This window comes from Lagenorhynchus albirostris, chromosome 4 (assembly GCF_949774975.1).
Source record: "Lagenorhynchus albirostris chromosome 4, mLagAlb1.1, whole genome shotgun sequence".
NCBI lineage: Eukaryota > Metazoa > Chordata > Mammalia > Artiodactyla > Delphinidae > Lagenorhynchus > Lagenorhynchus albirostris.
The window spans coordinates 17,500,630-17,513,276 of NC_083098.1; the positions used below are offsets into that span (position 1 = coordinate 17,500,630).

Sequence of the window (12,647 nt, forward strand, 5' to 3'; positions counted from 1 at the left end):
GTGCTGATATTAAAATGAGCCTGTATTCCCTGATCATCTTCAGAGGAAGAAGTGCTTTAGAAGCATGCTGGGCAACAAGATAAAAAAGGACTGACGATACCCAAGCCAAGAAACATGGCTCCTCTGTCCCGTTCTCTACTCCTTCCTCTCCGTGCCTTTTTTTTTCTTCCTTCCTTCCTTTATTTCCTTTTCTTTTTTTTTTTGAGGAATTATATGTGACTCCTTTGGAATATGAAAAATGTTTATAGTAATCTTCATAAAGTCATGGGAGGAAAAAGAAAACATTTTAATTTATTGAGCCCCTGCTAAGGGCTAGATATTGTACTAAGTGTTTCATAAGTTGTCTCTTAATCCTCCCTAGAGCCCTGTGAAGAAGGCATTGTTATCATCAGTTTAGAGACGAGGACACTGAAGTACGAAAGTATTTACATAACTAATAAAAGATTGAACCAGAATTTGAATAAGGTCCACCAACGTTAAGACCTATTTCTTTCTATTGTCCAGTTCACACTAACCTTTTTTTTAAGAGTTTTTTGATGTGGACCATTCAAAAGTCTTTACTGAATTTGTAACAATACGGCTTCTTTTTTATGTTTTGGTTTTTCGGCCACGAGGCATGTGGGATCTTAGCTCCCCAACCAGGGATCAAACCCACACCCCCTGCATTGGAAGGCGAAGTCTTAACCACTGGACTGCCAGGGAAGTCTCCACTCTAATCTTTAATATCCCAATTTACCAACAGCCCAATAGAGAAATGGGCAAAGGAGAGGACCAACAGTTTGCAGAAAAGGGCCTTAAACATGTATTTTTTTAGATGTTCGATTATACTCGTAATAAGAGGAATGCAAATTACAGCTTCACCCACCACCATAGCAAAGCTAAAGAACACCTGGTATCACACTGTAGTGGTGAGTATGGGGGAAGCAGCTTGCCCTTACATTGCTGGTGAGAGTAAAGACTGACATAACTGCTCTGAAGGGCACTTGGGTAAAATTCCTATCAAATTCCTCTTCTGTGACTTCTTCCTCAGGTATACTTGCATTTGCAAGAAATGAGATATTCACAAGATTATTCACTGCAACATTGTCTATAATAGCAACAGATTGAAACAACCTGATGTTCATTAATGGGAGACATAAATTATGTTCATCCATACAAAGAATTATTTACAACCATAAAAATGAGGGGGCTTCCCTGGTGGCACAGTGGTTGAGAGTCCGCCTGCCGATGCAGGGGACACGGGTTCGTGCCCCGGTCCGGGAAGATCCCACGTGCCGCAGAGCGGCTGGGCCCATGAGCCATGGCCGCTGAGCCTGCGCGTCCGGAGCCTGTGCTCCGCAACTGGAGAGGCCACAACAGTGAGAGGCCCGCGTACCACCAAAAAAAAAAAAAAGAGAGAGAGAATTATTGTGGATATAATTTGCTAAGTGAAAAAAGGAAGATGAGAACAGCAAGTGCTGTGCTTCAATTTGTGTGAAGGGGGAAATATATACAAGTTTTGGTATATAACTAGACTATTAAGAAATTAGTAGCACTTGTGGCCTCCAAACAGGCATGAGGTGGGTGAGACTGGGGAGGACAGGAGAATTATTGCTATACACCCTTTGTGTCATTTGAATTTTGAACCATGTTAATACAAAACCTATTTTTTTAAGTAAAACTTATTTTTTTAAGTATATTTTAAGTAAAAAGCTAAAAAGCACACCAATTAATTGCCTTTCATATTTAACTACTGCATAATAGAAGAGGGCAATGATACTTTACTGGGTTAAACCTGAAAGTTGTACAAACTGAAACAAAATCACCACCAGCTTGCTTTCTCTTTGGCCATTCCTGCTGTTGGAATTACTTCTTCCTTAAATTGTTGTTTAAGCCTATGACTTAAACTCTTTAGTTGTCTTCCTTCTCCTTATAACAATAATATAACAATGATGAGAACAATTTATGGAAGGACTGCTATTTGTAAAATTCTTGAGTTTAGAGCTGTGGTTATATTGTTTAATCTTCCTGATAATCTTATACAGTGGGACTATCAACCTCATTTAAAAAAACTGAACTATAGTTGATTCACAATATTATGTCAGTTTCAGGCATCCAACCCCATTTTTAAAATAAATAAATAAATAAATTTAATTTTTGGCTGCGTTCGGTCTTCGTTGCTGCTCACGGGCTTTCTCTAGTTGCGGCGAGCGGGGGCTACTCTAAGTTGCGGTGCACGGGCTTCTCATTGTGGTGGCTTCTCTTGTTGTGGAGCACGGGCTCTAGGCGTGCAGGCTTCAGTAGTTGTGGCTCGCGGGCTCTAGAGCACAGGCTCAGTAGTTGTGGCGCACGGGCTTTAGTTGCTCTGCGGCACGTGGGATCTTCCTGGACCAGGGCTTGAACCTGTGTCACCTGCATTAGCAGGCGGATTCTTAACCACAGTGCCACCAGGGAAGCCTGAACCCCATTTTAAAGGTGAGAAAATAGAAACTTAGACAAATTAGTATTTTCTATTTTAATTGATTTCTAGATACTATGGAGCAACTGTTTTCTAATGTGTATGGCTTTGAGAAGAGAAATTTAAAAAAAGAAAAGACCTTTGAAAGTCCATCATGCCACCCAGAAAACGAAGATGCTGACACACAATTTATTGCACAGAGATTACTCTATTTACTCCACAGAGACACTTCTCACATTCAGGTGCTATTCAGAAAAAAATAGCCCATGTGTTATATAAGAGATTCTAATATTTTAAAGGAAGAAAATTCCTGTATAGCGATGGTACCTCCTCTTTCCATTCCTTTCCATTTCTCAGCTGCAGTGCGTACAAAGCAAACGCTCTGTTTTGACACAAGAGAACCAATTTTTTTTTTTTCTCACCAGACAATGATAAAAATCACATAGTCTCTCCCTTCACCAGCCCTTGGCACTAGCCTCAAGCATCTTCTCACAAGTTAGGATAGAGTCCAGGATAAAAGCCTGACATACTAAAAGGTATATCAGAAACTCTCCACTAAAATATACTTGATATTTTATTATTGAAGTAAAGACAACAAAATAAACCATTCAGCCTTGGGCTTTTCCCCCGTCACCGTGTAGGAGGCTTGAACTGATGTTATGGTGCTTACAAAAAACGCTTACAAGAAGGACCTTTGATTCCCTTTGCCCCAGCTGACATCCTAATCAGCCTGTGTCCTCCAGCCCCCTCTCTCTCAGCCATGAAGGGAGTCACAGCTCACTAAGGAGCTCCCAAGAGAAGGGGCACTGTTTCTTGTTCCAAAATGAAGGAGGCTGAAAGCAGTGTTCCCATAAAGTTGCCATTTGGGCTCTTAGTGGGTTTTCATTGCACTGTGAGGACAGCACCTGAATTCTGACTTCTTGATGATAAAATCTCCTTGTTGATCTTGGTGAGCTGGAGTGACTGAACTGTTACTCCAAGGGTAGAAGATGGCATGTGGGCACAGGATAAGGACATCATGAAAATCATTTTATCTCTCCTTTGGCTTCTGGTGGATACAGACTTTGTTTATTGCTTCCACATGATTCAATACAGTGGGACCTATTATATTTGTCCCCTATTTATGGCAAGGAATTGTCCTAGGCACGGAGGACACAGGCAAATACAAAACTAAGACCTGCCCTCTAGGAGTTTGATATTCTACTGGAGGATACAAAAAATACACAAGTCAGGTAATTGATGTATGACACGACAAAGAAAAAAACAACTGAATAAGGAAGTGGAAACCAACAAGGGGTATGTTTTCATTAGGGTGGCAAGGGATGGAGTCTGAGGAGTGGCCACTTCCGAAGAGAACTGCATGAAGTCTGTGGCTCCCCCAGGAGAAGGGTCCAGTACAGAGGGAACAGCAAGGCCAAGGACCTGAGATGGAAGTGGGTTTCACAGGAATAGTGGAGGCCTGTACAAGAAAGGAAGGAAGCAAAGGGGAGAGTAGAAGAAAAAGGGGTCAGAAAAATTGCGGAGATCCTTGAAGGGCCTCGTGGGTCATAAGGACTTTGGACACTGGGAAGCCATTGACAAATTTTGAGCAGGTGAGCTCCATGATCTGATTTACATTTTAAAACGACATCTTTGGTGGCCAAAATACCAAAATGCCTATTGTATTTATAGACTAAAAACTGCGTGTAAAGCCTTTTCTGTTAATCCTACTCTTAAAGATGATATTCTATGTGACCAGAGAAATCTTCCTTTGAAACAACAGAGTTCACCTTGGTGGTTACTTTTTCTGAACAGCACAGGTGAAATAATTATCACTGGGTAACAAAGAACCACTGTATGTACCCACGTGTAATTCTAGAAGTGGACCTCCCTCTCCTTCATTTACTTATAATATCCACTAGACCAAGGCTATTTTTCTTTAATATAAACAAAAGTACATTTGAATAAAATTTTAATAAGTTGTAAAAAAATATTCTATGTGACCAAATATTTGGACTCATTCTGGACTTAGGCATTTCAATGTTCTTGGTTTTTTAATTTAACTCTTTTCACAGCCATGTTGAGAGTAAAAATAAATAATTTCTGTCTGTCTTCCATTTCAAGTATTTCTGGATAAGGGATTCAAAAAACTAAAACTGTTTTTGCTTATAACATAAAATATGGAATTGATCTTTCCAGGGTCAGAGATGATTAATGTTTTTACTTTTATACATTATTTTCTTAAACTAGTTCACATATAAACATTTTTATATGTTTGTAAGCAAATATGCTTTCACAGCATACCTTGTGTATGTGTAAAGATAAGTATTTAATTCTCACTGTTCACTTTTAACTGACAAAGAAAAAAAGTGAAAATGACAGAAACTGTGGTAGAACCTTACTTGCTGTTCTGGTCCTGGTTGTACCCGCCTTTGGCCAATCCCATAGCTATTCAAGAAATCTTCCCAACAGAGTACAACAGGATGAGAATCTGAAATCATTTCTGATATTCCCTACTAGATATTGATTGTTATATCAAGTAGTAAGTGGTAAAACTTTTAATTGACAATTAGTATAACTGTGGGTGGATTCTGATTTTGTTTTTAATTCTGTAGATTGTGTTTAAACAATTCAAAAGTATGTTCCTGATTTTGAGATACTGATATTGTACAGTTGTCACTTTATTGAATGTGTACAACACTCCCATGAAGTTTATAAGTGTACCTTTGTATAGCTTCAGCTGCTAAAATTAAAATTGATCTGTTATGACACACACAATAAAGACATTTTTGGAATCTATCATTATCTCAAAATAAACAGTTTAAAAAATGCTATCACTGGCTGTTGGGTGGAGAATAGACCACAGGGGATGTAGGCAGACTCTTAGATGGCCCCCAATGACCCCCACCTTCAGTGTTCCTGCCCTTCTATAATGCCTCCCCTTGAGGACAGTCTGCTATCATGGACTCATGTGTAATGAATAGAATGACAGAAGTAATGGCATGACACTTCTGAGACTAGGCTACAAAAAGACTGTGGCTTCCATCTTGAGCATTCTCTCTTGCTTCCTCTCTCCCTCTCCATCTCTTAGATCACTCATCCTGGAGGAAGCCAGCTGCCATACTAATGAGCCACCTTATGGAGGGGTCCACACGAGGTGACAAGGAACAGAGGCCCACAGTCCAAAGCCCATGAGGAGCTGAAGCCTGTGACAGACATGTGAGTGATCTTGGAATTAGATCCTTCTGCCCCAGTCTTATGTTGCCGTAATGGCAGCCCTGACCCACAGGTGGGCTGCAACTTCACGAGAGACTTTGAGCCAGAGGCACCCAGCTCAGTGGCAATTCCGATTCACAGAAATGGTGTAACAATGTATGATCATTGGTTTTGCCATTATGTTTTGGGATAATTTGTTACACAGCAATTGATGACTCATACAGGGGAAATAAGAGTAGAAGCAGAAAGACCAATTAAAGGCCATTGCTGTAATCAAGAGACAACTTAGAATAGGGTAGTAATGGTAGAAGTGGTGAGAAGTGGGCCTGGGCAGGACAAAGGAGATAAGAAAAGCAACAACGTGCTCTCTGTGACCTGGAGAAAGAAAGTGAAAAACTATGGCCCTGATTTCCACTCAGTGGAGAATAACCAGCAAGTCCCACAGTGGAGCTGCATGTTGGCATGACAGAGAGAATAACTCCGGAAGGATTTTGGCTCCTGTGGGAAGGCACGGGGACAAGAAGTCTGAGGACATGGCCTGACCTGAGCCTTGTCTAGCACCCTGTAGCAGGACTGAGAAGCTGATTCCAGGAGCTGGGAAAGGGAAAGGGACAGGATCTGGCATCAGTCTGAATTTACAAAGCAAAGATGATTGCAACAGGTCCAGAACACCTCTGTTTGGTTGAAGTAATCAGAGAAACTCACCTGAATAAATATGTCAGTCCAAGTCCTATGATTAAAAATTGTAAAAAGCCATATTCTTTTTTTTTTTTTTTTTTTGCGGTACGCGGGCCTCTCACTGTTGTGGCCTCTCCCGTTGCAGAGCACAGGCTCCAGACATGCAGGCTCAGCGGCCATGGCTCATGGGCCCAGCCACTCCGCAGCATGTGGGATCTTCCCGGACCGGGGCACGAACCCGTGTCCCCTGCGTCAGCAGGTGGACTCTCAACCACTGCGCCACCAGGGAAGCCCAAAAGCCATATTCTTAGGTGCTCCTCTATCAGGGCAGATCACCAGGTCCTGTACCTCTGGGACAAAGAGGCAGGCTGTTACCAGCCATGCAGACATTGGCCCTGGAGGCAGTTATCCTAATGGTTAAGACTATGGGTCTTGGGGCTTCCCTGGTGGTACAGTGGTTAAGAATCCGCCTACCAGTGTAGGGGACATGGGTTCGATCCCTGGTCTGGGGCGATCCCACATGCCGAGAAGCAGCTAAGCCCGTGCACCACAACTACTGAGCCTGCGCTCTAGAGCCCATGAGCCACAACTACTGAGCCCACGTGCCACAACTACTGAAGCCTGCACACCGTAACAGAGTAGGCCCCGCTCGCCGCAACTAGAGAAAGCCTGCATGCAGCAACGAAGACCCAACGCAGCCAAAAATAAATAATAAAATAAAAAGTTTTTAAAAAAGCTTCATATCTATTAAAAAAAAAGACCATGGGTTTTGATGTGAGGAAGGCTGAGGTGGAATTCCAGCTCCTCTCTTGCTGTGTGACCTCAGCAAACATTTAAATTCCTACAAGCTTCTGCTTTCTTGACTGCAAAATAAGGATACTAAAGGCACTTACCCCTATTACCTTTAGTACAGCAATGAATGGTTGGAAGGATTGGATAAGATAGAGTATGTATTTTTCTTAGCACAGTGCCTGGCACATAGTAAGTTCTCGGTAAATAAGCACTGAGCTGCCACGATGTGAATTGTCACCTGCTGCTGCTGTTCTAAGTCCCTGGAGGAACACACAGGGTGACTGAAGGAGGTGGCAGTGCCCTTTATTTTAAAGCAAAGCTGTACTGCTATGTCTGACATTAAAAACAGGAAGGTACACACATCCCTGTATAGCTATTCTAGGAAAATCTTGATCAAAAGCCCACTTTACCCCATCAGTGAACACAGCTGCTGGTTCCCTCTGCCCTCTTCTCACTCTTGATAAGCGAGCTTTTAACATGCCTTAAAGGCAAGTCCTGCTGCCGAAATGAAGGCGGCCCAAATGGGGACAGGGTGGATTCATGGAGAGTGTCACTCTTTTTAAGCAGCCCTATGCACACTGTGTCACCACATCTGCCCCTGACATTCACTGGCCACTTTGTGACTCACTGATGTACAAAGAGACAACCCACCGAATAAGCAGGTCAGGAGGGTCACTGGAGGACAAAAGGCCCACCAAGGCACCCACAAGGCATAGGCTAAGCTCGGGGTCTGTGTGTCATGTCATAGCTGCGAGGGATACTCCTGCCCAGATGGCATACCCCATGCCTGGGCATTCAGGGTCCTGTCACTAAGAGCTAACACATGACACTGAAGGCAAGACAGACTCAGCAGCTGCTATGTTCAGACACAAAAATCATCACAACCTAAAGCCACCAGCACAAACTCTGCTGGAAAGAGTGGTCACCGTCATGGATGATAACACCACACCATGAATACAGAGAACAATGTTATCAACAACCCAACAAACATATGCAAGTATACACAAAGGCACATCAAACGTTATAACCAAAAACTGAATACTAACATTTGTAACAGGAAAGAACAAAACGTTTGTCTTATGAATACATCTCACCTCAAAGTCCACTGTTTAGTTCAAGATATCCACCTGAAGCCAAGAAAATGTCACCATTTTCTCAGCTTGGCTTCCTGTTCTAAAATGAAAGACTTCAGAAATCCAGACATACTTATAAATCTAAATGCTTTTCATTTAGATCTATAATTAAGCCATAACCCCCTGCTAACACACATAAATAATTCATATTTGGAAATAAAAGTATCAAAACTTATACAATATACAAATTTTCTTAATATTCTTCCCCACAGTGGATCTTTGCCAGCATTCTGTCATTTCTAATCTATAGCGTCAGATTGACAGTTAAACCCAGCAAGAGCTAATGATTGTGACAGGGGAAAGTAATCAGCACATCCATTCATTAGCGGCCTGTTCACACATTCATTGTCAATTATAAATATTTGCTTGGGCTAAACTCTGCCATCATCATAGGAGCCATTACCACCTGTAACCACGTGATACATTTGCAGAGTCAAGCTTCCAGCGTTTTGCACCTGGGACTCAATAATCAAAACGTTCATCAACTAACACTTGGGTCCCAGCAGAGTATCTTGCTTGAGATAACAAATGATTATCCTGGACAATGGAACTACAAGTCTCTGATTCATGAGTTTCCCAATTATGTTTCTGGGCTGTATCCATTAGCTTTTGTTGAAAGCCATTTCACTTGCTATTTGGGAACATTTTTAGGGGACATTCAAGTACACAGTTGGACTTGTACATCGGCAGATACTGCAGGATTTGGCGGGGCGGGGGGGACTCCAGACCCTACTACATGTAACGGAAGCTGTCCGGTGCCCCGCCCAGATGCCCTTTAGGGGCCGGCGCACCCACCCCTCAGCTGCTGTGACTAGAGGTTGCCAATGACTCACAGCTGCCCTCTTCTCCGGAGGCCTGCTCTCCAACAAACCCAACCGGTCTTGACCTGGAAGCCGTGTCCTCCCCACTTTAAAAAAAAAAAACTAAATTCTGAATTTATTTCACCTCCACATCTTGTAATGAAGGTCGGGTAGTAAGATTTGTACAAACCGTGGTAATAGTTTCAACTTAGATATGGAAATGAACATGTGTATTTTTCTGCCAGTGCACAATGGAGCCAGAAGCAGGGCTCATGTATATAGAGCTATATTTGTTAGAATGTATCCTTCAAAGTGAAATCTTAAACAAAGTTAACAGTATATACTTCTTGTGCCGCTCATAAAACGTATCAGCCAAAACCGCCTACCAGGTGGATATGAAATCTGAGTTTGCTTTTACATGCATTCATAAATTACTCTTTCAGGGCAACCAGGTGGTACTTGATTTCCAATAATGTGTAATGTTTTGGTTTTGCCAAATATATATATTACTGTGGATCTCATGGTACCACATTACATTTTTCCACCAAGGACTTACCGAAATGGAGTACAAAGAGCAAGTTGCTTCTCTCAAGGGAGGGACAGCCGGCTCTGGGAGGCAGTTCATGCTCTGGAGCTTCCCATGGGGCCCAGCTGAAGCTAGTCTCCCACGGAGACCACATTCCAGCTTAGTTTTCCTCCTTTGACCTGTCCTGGTTCTCTCACTCATCTTCTCCTGAGAGGACTCTGGAAATTAATCGCTTGAAAAAGAACCTCCATCTCAGCGTCTGCTCCTAGAAAGCCTGACACTAAGAAATTCTCTTTACCCTGGATGGGACTGTGCTCCTTCCAGGGCCTCCATGAGCCCTAAGTCCCACCCTTGAACTGGTTGCTATTTCCCAAGTACTCGAAACAGGTGTCTTTCCGTTTGCTGTGTCCCATCCATCCCTAGCACCTGGCACAGTTCTGGCAGAATTCCTCATCACAGCCCAGACCAACAAAATCCTTCTCAACCTTTCTTAGAAATCAATTAGAAAAAGACTCAAAACCCAACAGAAAAATAGGTGTAGCAGATGAATAAAAACAGCCCACTGAGATGGAAATGGAGGCGTAAAAACATAAGAGATGCTCATCCTCACTCAGAATAAGTGAAATCTGAATTAAATCTACACTGAGATACCATTTTTCAATCATTAAATTGGGGAAAATCTGAAATATCGTTTTTTATTCTATCTATATATCCAGTCCAGCGATAGTGGGTTTTTTCTTCCCCTGTTACAAATAAATTGTTAGTCCAAGAAACACCCCTCTGGGATTCCACTGCTGGGAAATGAATCTGATAAGGCTCTACAAAACCCTTTAGGGCTGTTGGTGAGAGGAGGGTGCAAACCTAAATTATTAACTTGAACATCGACCTCCTCAGGAATGTTACATACTATTTTATGTTCCTTCTCCAGGTCTTAAAGAACGTACTGCTTTCCTTATTTCCTCTGCTTATCCTACCCAGGCAAGTGTCCTTATTGCCATTTTTATCTATTTCTCACTTTTACCTGAAATCTTTTTTTCTTCAAGACCACAAAATGTCTTGATAGCATAAGGGCCATACCCTTCAGTTTGCTATATATTTCCTATCCATCTTAGTGTAAAGTGGGATTAAATGGAGTATGCATTTTCCTCTATTATATTGTGCCTGGTAGTTAACTGTACAGGTCCACAGATCTACGTGGTTTATTGCATGACTTTTTTCAAATATTCGCTTCCTCTCTCTGCAGAAAGATTGTAACTCTTTGCCCCAATGATGTCAAGTTTGGTCTTATAACTTGCATTGGTTAGTGAAATGTGAGCAGAAATGACAGAGGCAACTTCCAGTCAGAAGCTTTAGGATTTATCATGTGGTTCCAACCATCCTGTTATTTCCTCCACTGCAAGACCATCCCCAGATTAGCACATCTCAGGAACGGTTTGTTCCTTTAGCCTGGTCCTGGAATAAAGACGAGATAGAGCAGAGACACGAAGGACACAAAATGTGAGTGAGAAATAGACCTTTGTGGTATTAAGCCCCTGAGATGTAGGAGCCGTTTGCTATCGCAGTATAATCTTGCCCAGCTGACTGCTAAATCTATAAGCTCTGATGCATTTTATTATTATTATTATTTGTATCCCAGAGAGCACCTAGCATAATCCTTTGCCCATAGTGCACATTTAACAAAAATTGGCTGAATATTATTTTTCTCTTACTCTTTCATTTCCCTTCCCTTTCTTTTCTAAACAATTCAGTCCGAAAGCCATTATAAGGGGCAGAGGAAGGTAGGCGTTTGGCAAAGGTGTGAAGAGGAGCTGTCATGACACAAAGCAGGGTGTCAGGGCTTCCCTGGTGGCACAGGTTGAGAGTCCGCCTGCCGATGCAGGGGACACGGGTTCGTGCCCCAGCCCGGAAGATCCCACATGCCACGGAGCGGCTGGGCCCGCGAGCCACAACTACTGAGCCTGCGCGTCCAGAGCCTTTGCTCCGCAAGGGGAGAGGCCACAACAGTGAGAGGCCTGCGTACCGCAAAAAAAAAAAAAAGCAGGGTGTCAGAGCCTGAGCAAGACCAGGAGGCTTGGTCAAATCAGTAACTATATTATGGATTGTGGGAGTCAAGTTTCTCACTATCAGAGAAGGGAGTTCCAAATATGGAAAGGGGGAAGATTAGAATAGACCCTGTTTAGTTGGACTGGAATTGGAGATATTAATGTGAACACACGGTTTTCAATATATGTAGATAAATATAATTGTAAACATGTGTATATATATAAATTGCCTAGTTCTTGAAAGGGCTTGGGAGTAGCAACTTCCCAATGGAAATGACCACACCCAGCACCAGGTCTTGGCTTCTAAATACTATTCTAAACTAAAGGAATCAGGACTCCTTGGGAAAAGAGCTGATTCCAAAGCTGAGACAGGGAAAGTAAGAAATGAGCCTGGAATATCCTATTCTGCCATAACTAAGGAAGTGCTCAAAAAAAAAGAAAAATGATGTCAAAAGGAAACAGAATCCAGTTTGAAGAGGCTGCTACTGGCTATATCTGAGTCAGAGCATCAACATAAATAATGAGAGTAATGAATTAAAACCCAGGAAACAACAAAGGAATTCATTATATAAATATCTAGATAGATAAATGGGGAAATTGAAAGTTTGATGAGGAACAGGGCATTTACATAACCTCAAAGTACCACCCCTCAAAATACTCAATTATTAAGAAAGACGTAGTAAACTTACATTGGAGAAGCCTGGCAACCACCACCCTAACCAAGTGATCATGGTTAGTATCACCAGTAATGGAACAAAGTATTATAAAATGTGTGCCCTAACAGGCTGCAGTGAGCCACACAGGACCACTTCTGCGATATCCCTGCCAAAGAAACATAACCAGAATCTACTCATGAGGAGGCATCAGACAAACCCAAACTGAGGAATATTATAAAAAATGATTGGCCTCCGATCTCCAAAATTCTCAAGGTCATGAGAGTCAAGGGAGGACTTCAAAACTATTCCAGATTAAAGGTGATGAAAGAGAAATGACAACTAATGTGGCTGGGAAGGCAGAGATTTGGAGGGATGCAGCCACACGTCA

The 12,647-nt window shown here is 42.2% G+C and overlaps 1 long non-coding RNA gene across 2 annotated transcripts in view; it reads right to left on the reverse strand.

Annotated features, from left to right (window-relative positions):
* Positions 1 to 2,524: 2,524 nt before the first annotated feature.
* LOC132519651 (uncharacterized) overlaps positions 2,525 to 12,647 on the reverse strand; it is a 35,959-nt gene continuing 25,836 nt past the window's right edge. Inside the window, exon 4 of one of the 2 annotated variants that reach the window (XR_009540228.1) lies at positions 2,525 to 3,896. This is a non-coding gene — a long non-coding RNA (uncharacterized LOC132519651). The remainder of the gene's footprint in view (positions 3,897 to 12,647) is intronic. The other variant, XR_009540227.1, reaches the window with a different exon arrangement.